The sequence below is a fragment of the Salvelinus fontinalis genome, chromosome 29 (genome assembly GCF_029448725.1).
Source record: "Salvelinus fontinalis isolate EN_2023a chromosome 29, ASM2944872v1, whole genome shotgun sequence".
NCBI lineage: Eukaryota > Metazoa > Chordata > Actinopteri > Salmoniformes > Salmonidae > Salvelinus > Salvelinus fontinalis.
In genome coordinates, this window is record NC_074693.1 from 5,524,915 (window position 1) to 5,537,241 (window position 12,327).

A 12,327-nucleotide genomic window follows, 5' to 3' on the forward strand; every position below is an offset into this window, starting at 1 on the left:
ACAAAACATACAGTCAATAATACAGTAGAACAAAAGAAAACAAAAAGTCTATATACAGTGAGTGCAAATCAGGTAAGATAAGGCTAGGTCAGGCAATAAATAGGCCATGGTGGCGAAGTAATTACACTATAGCAATTAAACACTGGAATGATAGATTTGCAGAAGATGAATGTGCAAGTAGAGATACTGGGGTGCAAAGGAGCAAAATAAATAAATAAATAACAGTATGGGGGATGAGGTAGTTGGATGGGCTATTTACAGATGGGCTATGTACAGGTGCAGTGATCTGTGAGCTGCTCTGACAGCTGGTTCTTAAAGCTAGTGAGGGAGATATCCAGCTTCAGAGATTTTTGCAGTTTGTTCCAGTCATTGGCAGCAGAGAACTGGAAGGAAAGACGACCAAAGGAGGAATTGGCTTTGGGGGTGACCAGTGAGATATTCCTGCTGGAGCGCGTGCTACGAGTGGGTGCTGCTATGGTGACCAGTGAGCTGAGATAAGGCGGGACTTTACCTAGCAGAGACTTGTAGATAACCTGTAGCCAGTGGGTATCTAACAAGCCTTATATATAACACGCCTTATATCTAACAAGCCTTATATCAAACGGGTAGTATCTCTAACAAGCCTTAAATCTAACAAACCTTATCTGTAACAAGCCTTATATCTAACAAGCCTTAAATCTAACAAGCCTTAAATCTAACAAACCTTATATCAAACAGGTAGTATCTCTAACAAGCCTTAAATCTAACAAACCTTATCTGTAACAAGCCTTATATCTAACAAGCCTTAAATCTAACAAGCCTTAAATCTAACAAGCCTTAAATCTAACAAACCTTGAATCTAACAAACCTTAAATCTAACAAACCTTGCCAGCAGACAGCAAGTTCTGTTTCCATATGCAACATGCAGGTCAGTATAGAATGAAAATATGGACAATGCATAGGCCTGTATTGAAATAGCAAGCTTGCTGGTGACATTTCTGTCCAATAAGTGAAGTTGTGCTTAACTTGGCTGCTCTTAGTTCAAGTTGGTGGATTCAGCAGAAGGCTTCAATAATGTACTGTCATTTCCCTAGAGACCTCAACACACACTATAGTCTATAGGGCATTTCCTATAGACTATAGGGCATTTCCTATAGACTATAGGGCATTTCCTACAGACTATAGGGCATTTCCTATAGACTATAGGGCATTTCCTATAGACTATAGGGCATTTCCTACAGACTATAGGGTATTTCCTATAGACTATAGGGCATTTCCTATAGTCTATAGGGCATTTCCTCCTGACTAAATATGCTGACTCATCACAGTCCCAATGAAAGCTTTCGGTTGTGTCCCAAATGGCACCCTATTCCCTACTTAGTACTCTAGTCTTGACCAGGACCCATAGTAGAGCACTATGTCTAGGGTGACATTTTGGGATGCAGTCTTCGGGAGTAGTGCAGCGTTTTTCTAATGAAGAGGGAGAAGTCAGAAAGTCAAATACAGTCGATATGATACCATTCCCACAGACATGTATTCTAAACCCATTTCCAAACACATTAGCATCAAGTCAGATGGGATAAATATAATAATCGAATTGGGATGTTTGCTCCCAGAAAACAAAAAAAAAACATTTCCAACCTAACTTGGTTTTCTGTAGCTCTGCCTCAAAGTGGTTTACAGATGCCTACAGTAGATGTAGATGCTGACCAGCAGGTTTTCACATCCTTTATTTTCATATTTACAAAACACAGAGAGATTCATTATATAATTCTGCCAAGAAAATTAGCCAACAACCGGTAAATGTAAAACACCAACATCATCTTCTTTGCAGTATTGTGTTGTGGATGCATCCCATATGACTCCCTATTCCCTATATATTCCCTATATATTCCCTATATATTACCTATATATTACCTATATATTCCCTATATATTCCCTATATATTACCTATATATTCCCTATATATTACCTATATATTACCTATATATTCCCTATATATTCCCTATATACTACCTATATATTACCTATATAATACCTATATATTCCCTATATATTCCCTATATATTACCTATATATATTACCTATATATTACCTATATATTACCTATATATATAGTGCAAAACAAGTAGTACACCGGGAATAAGGTGCCATTATGGATGCAACCCGGGTCATTAAAACGTTCTGAATGAAAGGGATATATAAATATGCCCAGCTCAGGTGAAAGCAGCACCAATCTAAAGGGAAAGAACAGGACAGATGTTCATTACTATAATCCAACTCCGAGGATCTCACCAAGCTGTACTGCTTAGTTCTGCTCAAGTAGAAAATCAGTGGAGAAAAAAAGGAGAGAAAAGGCATATTGTATGAAGCGTTTCTTTTTCATATCACCTCTCCTAACCCACAATGTAATTGCACTGTAACCTTCCAAGGTGCTCAATTAGGTAGCAAAGGGATTGTTAGTTACCAGACTGTCAAGAATAACCATCCTACCACGACAGTGACTCCTGCGCCTGCTACGAGTCAAAAACGACATCATAGTTAAATATACATATTTTTTGACATTTAGACTTTTCAAAGATAAGAGACTGCTTTTTCCTTCAACAACAGCCCCTCCAGTGCTCTGTGTGTGTGTGTGTGTGTGTGTGTGTGTGTGTGTGTGTGTGTGTGTGTGTGTGTGTGTGTGTGTGTGTGTGTGTGTGTGTGTGTGTGTGTGTGTGTGTGTGTGTGTGTGTGTGTGTGTGTGTGTGTGTGTGTGATTGTGTGTGTGTGTGTTTGTGTGTGTTTGTGTGTGTGTGTGTGTGTTTGTGTGTGTGTGTGTGTGTGTGTGTGTTTGTGTGTGTGTGATTGTGTGTGTGTGTGATTGTGTGTGTGTGTTTGTGTGCACACAGCTGGAGGTAGTTATCTCCATCACAGCTGAATGCAGGATTTGGAACCATGGTCTCTCCCTTCTCACTCAGCCTCTCAGGCAGACAGCAGGGCAGCCCTGGTCCCATGTAGTACGCCATCAGGACCCCTGGAGCTGAGCTACACATCACACAGTCCTTAAAATCCCTTTCCTCCAGCATCTCTCCTCATCCCATACCTTCATTCAGCATCTCTTCTCATCCCATCCCTTCCTCCAGCATCTCTCCTCATCGCATCCCTTCCTCCAACATCTCTCCTTATCCCATCCCTTTCCTCCAGCATCTCTCCTCATCCCATCCCTTTCCTCCAGCATCTCTCCTCATCCCATCCCTTTCCTCCAGCATCTCTCCTCATCCCATCCCTTTCCTCCAGCATCTCTCCTCATCCCATCCCTTTCCTCCAGCATCTCTCCTCATCCCATCCCTTTCCTCCAGCATCTCTCCTCATCCCATCCCTTTCCTCCAGCATCTCTCCTCATCCCATTCCTTCCTCCAGCATCTCTCCTTATCCCATTCCTTCCTCCAGCATCTCTCCTCATCCCATCCCTTCCTCCAGCATCTCTCCTCATCCCATCCCTTTCCTCCAGCATCTCTCCTTATCCCATTTCTTCCTCCAGCATCTCTCCTCATCAGATCCTGACCTGATAGGATGGGGATGCAGGGGTAAATAAATGGATCTATATATTGGAGCCCCATATAGTTCCTGGAGCTGTCCTAAAACCAGTGGTTTGAAAAGGTGCGGTGCATCAAGATATAAAGGTGTGGGATGCAGTAATTAACTTTTAACTTAACGGCTCATTCAGACCAAATTACTGTAGAGAAATATATGGATATGCATGAAATTGAAGTTTTTTTCACGAGTGTCCATTTCAGGGCAACAACACTATGAAGACAACATTGGCATCTGGCGTTCAGTCTTCATGTCATCTGTTGCTTGCTACAGAAGCATAAAATGAGCTGAAGGGATTTCATGGCTTGGTCTCCGTCTCAAATGACACCCTATTTCATTTATAGTGAGCTACTTTTTCACACAGGGCTCTGGTCAAAAGTAGTGCACTATATAGTGAATAGGGAATCATTGGGATGCTTCCTTGCAGTGCTTCCCTGTTGATTGCGTGCCAAATCTGTTCTTGTTAAGACATTCTGCTGACATGAATATGATGTGGAAGGTTCACCCAGAGACTTATGGATTCAGACAGGCAGATGTTCCTCAGATTACATGCGTCAATTGTGATCTCAACACTAAACATGACATGGAGAACATGGCTGAATTTCAAAGAATTGCAATCAAGCCCAACCCAAACCTCTGGGGAATCAGCCTCCTTTGAAGCCAGGTAAGACCCTGCTTATTAGAGGCACACAGTACTGTACAATAGTACAGTAAAATAGTACTGTAGAATAGTACTGTAGAATATTGCTGTAGCAGTGGAGGCTCCTCAGAAGAGGAAGGGGAGGACCATCCTCCTCAGTGACATTTCATAACAATTTAAATTGTTAGATACCAAATTGTCACCAATTTATTGATAAAAACACACTGTTTCGCAATGAAGATCTATATTAACTTCAACAGCTCTCTCTGGGGTAGCACCATGGTGTAGCTGGAGGACATCTACCTTCTATCCTCCTCTGGGTACAGTGACGTCAGTACAACACTTAGAAGGCTGTAGGCCTCACCCTCTTCCATAGAACTACATGATTATTATGACCACTTCAGGAGGATGACGATACTGGGCTTTTGCAGTATGAACTGACATGTTGTCCATCCAATCATAGGATTAGAATCAGATAATTAATTTAGTGTGTTGTATTAGGGTTGTGCCACAGAACATTGTGTGGGGGGGGGGGGTTCTATGTGGTTATGTAACGGCTGTCGTCTTCCTCCTCGTCTGAGGAGGAGAAGTTTGAAGGATCAGAGGACCAATGCGCAGCGTGGTAATTGTTCATCTTATTTAATAGAAGTGAAAAACTCAAAATACAAAAAACAACAAAGTGAAAACCGAAACAGTTCTATCTGGTGCAGACACACAAAGACTGAAAACAACCACCCACAAACCCCAACAGAAAACAGGCTACCTAAATATGGTTCCCAATCAGGGACAACAATTGACAGCTGCCTCTGATTGAGAACCATATCAGGCCAAACACAGAAAACCAACACAGAAATAGAAAACATAGATTACCCACCCAACTCACGCCCTGACCACACTAAAACAAAGAAAATACAAAAGAACTATGGTCAGAACGTGACAGGTTAGAAGATTTGTGAGTTGTTGATATTATTGGATACAGTTTGAAAAGTGATAGTTGAGCATTTTTGGGATATTATTCAATTCAAATTAGTTTATTCAGATTACAGGAGACTGAGGAGGTAGATTATAAATAGTTTTCTTGGATTTAGAACTTTATTTTGTGTCCAGTTAGTGTAATCTCTTTAAATGTGCCTTGCTAACTTCAGTAGCAGTAGCCAGCTAGCTAACGCTATCAGCTCCAGCGTGCAGTTTTTGACGCCAACGCTTCTGAAAATGTTGTTGACTTTTTGTTGAAGAACACTTTAATTCTCTGGGGTACGCAGAACAGGTGTGAATTAAAAGCGAGGGTCGACCTCTGACTGAGATCAGTTTCATGGAGAAGGATGATGTCACGATCGTGTTGACATGAATGAGAGGACCAAGGCGCAACATGATATGAATACATCTTCTTTAATTACAACGACGAAGATGAACACAAAACACTTATTCAAACTAACAAAACAACAAACGATCGTGAAACTTCAAACGCAAGTGCACACACAAACTACTTACGTCGACATATACATATACAATGACCCACAAACAGCTAAAGCCTATGGCAGCCTTAAATATGGTTCCCAATTAGAGACAACCGAAACCAGCTGTCTCTAATTGAGAACCCATTCAGGCAACCATAGACTTTCCTAGAAAACTACACACCCATAGACACAGCTAGATACATACACTCAACACAAACCCATACACTACCACCAACACCACCTCTACCATATAAATACCCCCAAACACACACATACCCCATGTCACACCCTGACCTAACTAAAATAATAAAGAAAACAAATAATACTAAGGCCAGGGCGTGACAGATGAGAAGATGAGGGCGTTCAATACCACCTGGTATCAAAAGTATAGACAGGGAACCTTTCATCAAGCTTGTATTGCTGGGTTTACCTGATTTTAGAAAAGTCTGAGCCTTGGGCGAATGGTGGGTACAGTGACCTGAAGAATATTGATCGTTCAGCTAAACGGCAAAACAGGAGCAGGGAGCATATAAATACCCACATCAGTCAAGCTTCTGGGGAAAAGCTGCATCGATTATGACGTAGGTCTGCGTATTCAAGCTGCGCAACACAACGAGAAATTAAGAAGAGACAGGGATGTTCTCAAGCATTTTAACACCACTACGTTTTGGGGCATGCAAGAATTGGCTTTTAGAGGACAGGACGAGAGGGAAAGTTCCGCCAACAAGGGCTACTATTAGGAGCTTGCAGCGATAATTACACGTTATGATGCCTTTACTTGCTGAACTTTGAACTGTCTTTTCTGGGATGTCGAAAACAATTCAGAATGATTTGATTGCTTCCATCGCATCATATATTAAAAGTTAGATTAAAGATGGGATGGGATGAAAACGAGACAACTTTTCAGTCGGATCAACTGTAGGCTTCTAATAAGAGCAGCTGCATACAGCCTCTGCGCCCTGTCCATCTAGTCAGGGTAAACTAATCGGTAACGTTATGTATTTATAGTCCATTTGTCTGTCTAGGCTGCCTATATGTTTTCAATACAAAACGAAACAATCTACTTAATAGTTATGACAGATGTTAGTTTGTTTTTTATAAGGCCTAAAGTTGCAAAGGTGAGGCCTTTACAGATTTTATATACCAGAGCTGCAAGAAAAGTTATATATATTATTGAAACAATGTTGCGATTGTTTGTGAGAATGCCAACAGGTGTGGTTCCCATGCGGGAAATATTCTATTGAGGAAAGGTTCCCGCGGGGGTTGCCATGGAAGCCAAGAAAGAAAGGGAGTGAGGTGTGTGTGTGTGTGTGTGTGTGTGTGTGTGTGTGTGTGTGTGTGTGTGTGTGTGTGTGTGTTTGTGTGTGTGTGCTCAAACACACATGCATGTGGGGGTCTGAGAGAGAGAGAAAGTGTGTCCATCTGATGAATGGGCATGTGCCTGAATTCAATTTTATACACTAATTGTAGTCTCACCCATTCATTTCTAATGATAAAACTGATAAGGAAAATGATATGGAAAAACTCTGTCCCCAGAGGGTAAGAATTGCCCCCCAACTCTGGGACCTATGTTGCCACCAGTAGTCAGTTATCATCAGGTATGTGGATGAGCAGGGCTTTATTCAGGTTTCTTGGACTACTTTCAAATCACATTTTATTTGTGACATACACATGGTTAGCAGATGTTAATGGTCACATACACATGGTTAGCAGATGTTAATGGTCACATACACATGGTTAGCAGATGTTAAAATGGTCACATACACACGGTTAGCAGATGTTAATGGTAACATACACATGGTTAGTAGATGTTAATGGTCACATACACACGGTTAGCAGATGATAATGGTAACATACACACGGTTAGCAGATGTTAATGGTAACATACACATGGTTAGCAGATGTTAATGGTAACATGCACATGGTTAGCAGATGTTAATGGTAACATACACATGGTTAGCAGATGTTAATGGTAACATACACATGGTTAGCAGATGTTAATGGTAACATACACATGGTTAGCAGATGTTATTTGACACATACACATGGTTAGCAGATGTTATTTGACACATACACATGGTTAGCAGATGTTATTGGTCACATACACATGGTTAGCAGATGTTATTTGTCACATACACATGGTTAGCAGATGTTATTTGTCACATACACATGGTTAGCAGATGTTATTTGTCACATACACATGGTTAGCAGATGTTAATGGTAACATACACATGGTTAGCAGATGTTATTTGTCACATACACATGGTTAGCAGATGTTAATGGTAACATACACATGGTTAGCAGATGTTAATGGTAACATACACATGGTTAGCAGATGTTAATGGTAACATACACATGGTTAGCAGATGTTAATGGTAACATACACATGGTTAGCAGATGTTAATGCGAGTGCAGCGAAATGCTTGTGCCTATAGTTCCGACAGTGCAGTAATATCTAACAAGTGATCTAACAATTCCACAATAACTACCTAATACACACAAATCTAAAGGGATGGAATAAGAATATATACATATGAGCGTTGAGATGAGCGATGACCGAGTGGCATAGGCAAGATGCAATAGATGGTATTAAATACAGTATATACATATGAGATGAGTAATGTAAGATATGTAAACATTATTAAAGTAGCATTATATAAATTGACTAGTGATCCATTTATTAAAGTGGCCAATGACTTCAAGTCTGTATGTAGGCAGCAGCCTCTCTGTGTTAGTGATGGCTGTTTAACAGTCTGATGGCCTTGAGATAGAAGCTGTTTTTCAGTCTCTCGGTCCTAGCTTTGATGTACTGACCTCACCTTCTGGATGTTAGCGGGGTGAACAGGCAGTGGCTCGGGTGGCTGTTGTCCTTGATGATCTTTTTGGCCTTCCTGTGACATCGGGTGCTGTAGGTATCCTGGGGGGCAGGTAGTTTGCCCCTGATGATACTCTGTGCAGACCGCACCACCCTCTGGAGAGCCTTGCGTTTGAGTGTGGTGCTATTGCCGTACCAGGAGGTGATACAGCCCAACAGGATGCTCTCAATTCTGCATCTGTAACAGTTTGTGAGGGTTTTAGGTGACAAGCCAAATTTATTCAGCCTCCTGAGGTTGAAGAGGCATTGTTGCACCTTCTTCACCACACTGTCTGTGTGAGTGGAACATTTCAGTTTGTCTGTGATGTGTATGACGAGGAACTTAACTTTCCACTTTCTCCACTGCTGACCCGTCGATGTGGATAGGGGGGTGCTCCCTCTGCTGTTTCCTGAAGTCCACGAACATCTTCTTTGTTTTGCTGACGTTGAGTGAGAGGTTCTTTTCCTGACACCACACTCCAAGTGCCCTCACCTCCTCCCTGTAGGCTGTCTCGTCATTGTTAGTGTTCAAGCCTACTACTGTTGTGTTGTCTGCAAACTTGATGATTGAGTTTGAGACGTGCATGGCCACGCGGTCATGTGTGAACAGGGAATACAGGAGAGGGCTGAGCACGCACCCTTGTAGGGTCCCAGTGTTGAGGATCAGCAAAGTGGAGATGTTGTTTCCTACCATCACCACCTGGTGGCGGCCCGTCAGAAAGTACAGGACCTAATTGCACAGGGCAGGGTAGAGACCCAGGGCCTCTAGCTTAATAATGAGCTTGGAGGGTACTATGGTGTTGAATGCTGAGCTATAGTCAAAGAACAGCATTCTTACAGGTATTCCTCTTCTCCAGATGGGATAGGGCAGTGTGATTGCTTCTGTGGACCTGCGGGCGGTAAGCAAACTGAATTGGGTCTAGGGTGTCAGGTAAGGTGGAGGTGATATGATCCTTGACTAATTTCTCAAAGCACTTCATGATGACAGAAGTGAGTGCCACGGGGCGATAGTCATTTAGTTCAGTTATCTTTGCCTTCTTGGGTACAGGAACAATGGTGGCCATCTTGAAGCATGTGGGGACAGCAGACTGGGATAGGAAGAGATTAAATATGTCCGCAAACGCACCAGCCATCTGGTCTGCGCATGCTCTGAGGGCGCGGCTAGGGATGCCGTCTGGGCTAGCAGCCTTGCGAGGGTTAACACGTTTAAATGTCTTAATCACGTCAGCCACGGAGAAGGAGAGAGGTGGCCCGCAGTCCTTGGTAGCGGGCCGCATCAGTGGCACTGTATTATCCTCAAAGCGGGCAAATAAGGTGTTTAGTTTGTCTGCAAGCAAGACGTCGGTGTCCGTGACATGGCTGGTTTTCGCTTTGTAGTCAATAATTGCCTGTAGACCCTGCCACATACGTCTCGTGTCTGAGCCGTTGAATTGCGACTCCACTTTGTCCCTTTACCAACTTTTCGATTGTTTGATTGCCCTGCAGAGGGAATAACTATACTGTTTATATTCGGCCATATTCCCAGGTATCTTTCCATGGTTATATACGTTGGTTCGCGCTTTCAGTTTTGCGCGAATGTCTCCATCTATCCACGGTTTCTGGTTAGAATAGGTTTTAATAGTCACAGTGGGCTCAACATCTCCAATGCACTTCCTTATGAACTCACTCACCGAATCAGCATATAAATCAATGTTATTCTCTGAGGCTGCCCGGAACATTTCCCAGTCCGCGTGATCAAAACAATCTTGAAGCATGTATTCAGATTGGTCAGACCAGCGTTGAATGGTTCTTGTCACGGGTACGTCCTGTTTGAGTTTCAGCCTATAGGACCGTAGGAACAAATAGAGTCGTGGTCGGATTTGCCGAAGGAACGGCGTGGGAGGGCCTTGTATGCATCACGGACGTTAGAGTAGCAGTGGTCCAGTGTATTGTCTGTGAGAGTGCTACAATCAATGTGCTGATAGAAGTTAGGTAGCCTTGTTCTCAAATGTTATTTGTTAAAATCCCCAGCTACAATAAATGCAGCCTCAGGATATATGGTTTCCAGTTTACACAGAGTCCAGAGAAGTTCCTTGAGGGCCATCGTGGTATCTGCTTGAGGGGGGATATATACAGCTGTGACGATAACTGACGAGAACTCTCTTGGGAGATAATATGGTCGGCATTTGATTGTAAGGAATTCTAGGTCAGGTGAACAAAAATACTTGAGTTCCTGTATGTTGTTATGATTACACCATGAGTAGTTAATCATGAAGCATACACCCCCGTCTTTCAACTTCCCAGAGAGATGTTTATTTCTGTCGGCACATTGCATGAAGAAACGCGGGGGCTCTACCGACTACGACAACATGTCCCGAGAGAGCCATGTTTTGGTGAAACAGAGAATGTTACAATCCCTGATGTCTCTCTGGAAGGCAACCTTGCCCTAATTTTGTCAACCTTCTTGACTAGAGACTGGACATTGGCGAGTAATATACTCGGAAGCGGTGGGTGGTGTGCACACCTTCGAAATCTGACCAGGAGGCCGCTCCGTTTAACTCTTCTGCGGCGACGTTGTTTTTGGTGGCCTCTGGGATTAGATCCAATGTCCTGGGTGGTGTTCGAACAAAGGATCCGCTTCAGGAAAGTCGTATTCCTGGTCGTAACGTTGGTAAATTGAAGTTGCTCTTATGTCCAATAGTTCTTCCCGGCTGCATGTAATAACACTTAAGATCTTCTGGGCTAACAATGTATGAAATAATACATAATAAAAAATTAACAATACTGAATAGTTTCCTAAGGACTCGAAGCGAGGCGACCGTCTCTGGCAGCACCATCATTCATCTTTTGACGTGTCAAAGTGGGCGAGAGGCGGAGTCTGTGGTTTGACTTTGTGAATTTCGAGATGTAGGTTTGAACGTGTTGTTCAAACCTACGATTGTGCAGCTGTAATGTATCTGATATTTGTATCTACAGCTGAGTCCCCTCCTGTTCCCTGATTAAGAGGTGATGACCACTCCGCGCCACTACCATTGTCAACTCTGTCCTGACATGAACTGAAGCCACGTCTCATGTGCCCGCTCATCCACTGGCACATTGAATGTTTCCTCTCCAAGCAATGTGAGTACCCCTATCAATTTTCTCTCATTACTGTATGTAGAGTCAATCACATACAGCAAAACAATCACATTATTACAAATCAATGATTTTACTCCTTGCTTGGACTAACTCTCTCTTAGCTCTTTTGGCTAACTGTGTAGTGTGTTGTGTTATTGTTTTTTGCCTTCTCAGTCAAATCCTGTTCTGAACTGGTCAAGCCTTGAACACCTCAACTCGTGCCTCATACCATCATTCGATCACTGCTGTGATCCCTTCCCAACACTGTGTAAGTAGCCCTCTCATTCTCATTCCCCATAATATTGTACTATAAATGTCTTCATTAAATGCTTTAGGTTAAAATAATTAGTCTTTGACGGTTTTAAAAATCTCTGTGCGTTCCGCACCTATACCGTGGATCTCCCATCCTCCTAAATGTTTCAAGTCACCAGCCTCCACTGTACTGTAGAATAGTACTGTAGAATAAGTAATTAAAGCATTTATGAAGGTTACTGTTTGTAAGACAGAGAGGGGCTGTTTGAAATGGTTCAAAAAGAGCCTCCTTTTCACACTTGACATCCAATTGCTCTTGTTTTTCCAGAAGTGGCTTTCATAATTCACGGATTCAAAGCCCAGAGAGATTAGAAGGGAGGATGTGACAGCTGGCGGGGTGTGTGTATGTGTGTTGTGTGTGGTTGTGTGTATTTGTGTGTGGGCTAATTTTGAAAAGAACTAACATCAGACTT

General features: G+C 42.5%; 1 protein-coding gene across 2 annotated transcripts in view; it reads left to right on the plus strand.

Annotated features, from left to right (window-relative positions):
• Positions 1-12,327, plus strand: part of LOC129827342 (FERM and PDZ domain-containing protein 3-like) — a 340,309-nt gene that overhangs the window by 51,494 nt on the left and 276,488 nt on the right. For both annotated transcript variants that reach the window (XM_055888100.1, XM_055888101.1), the window contains exons 2-3: positions 11,462-11,605; positions 11,777-11,870. The gene's annotated coding sequence lies outside the window, so the exon portion shown is untranslated. The remainder of the gene's footprint in view (positions 1-11,461; positions 11,606-11,776; positions 11,871-12,327) is intronic.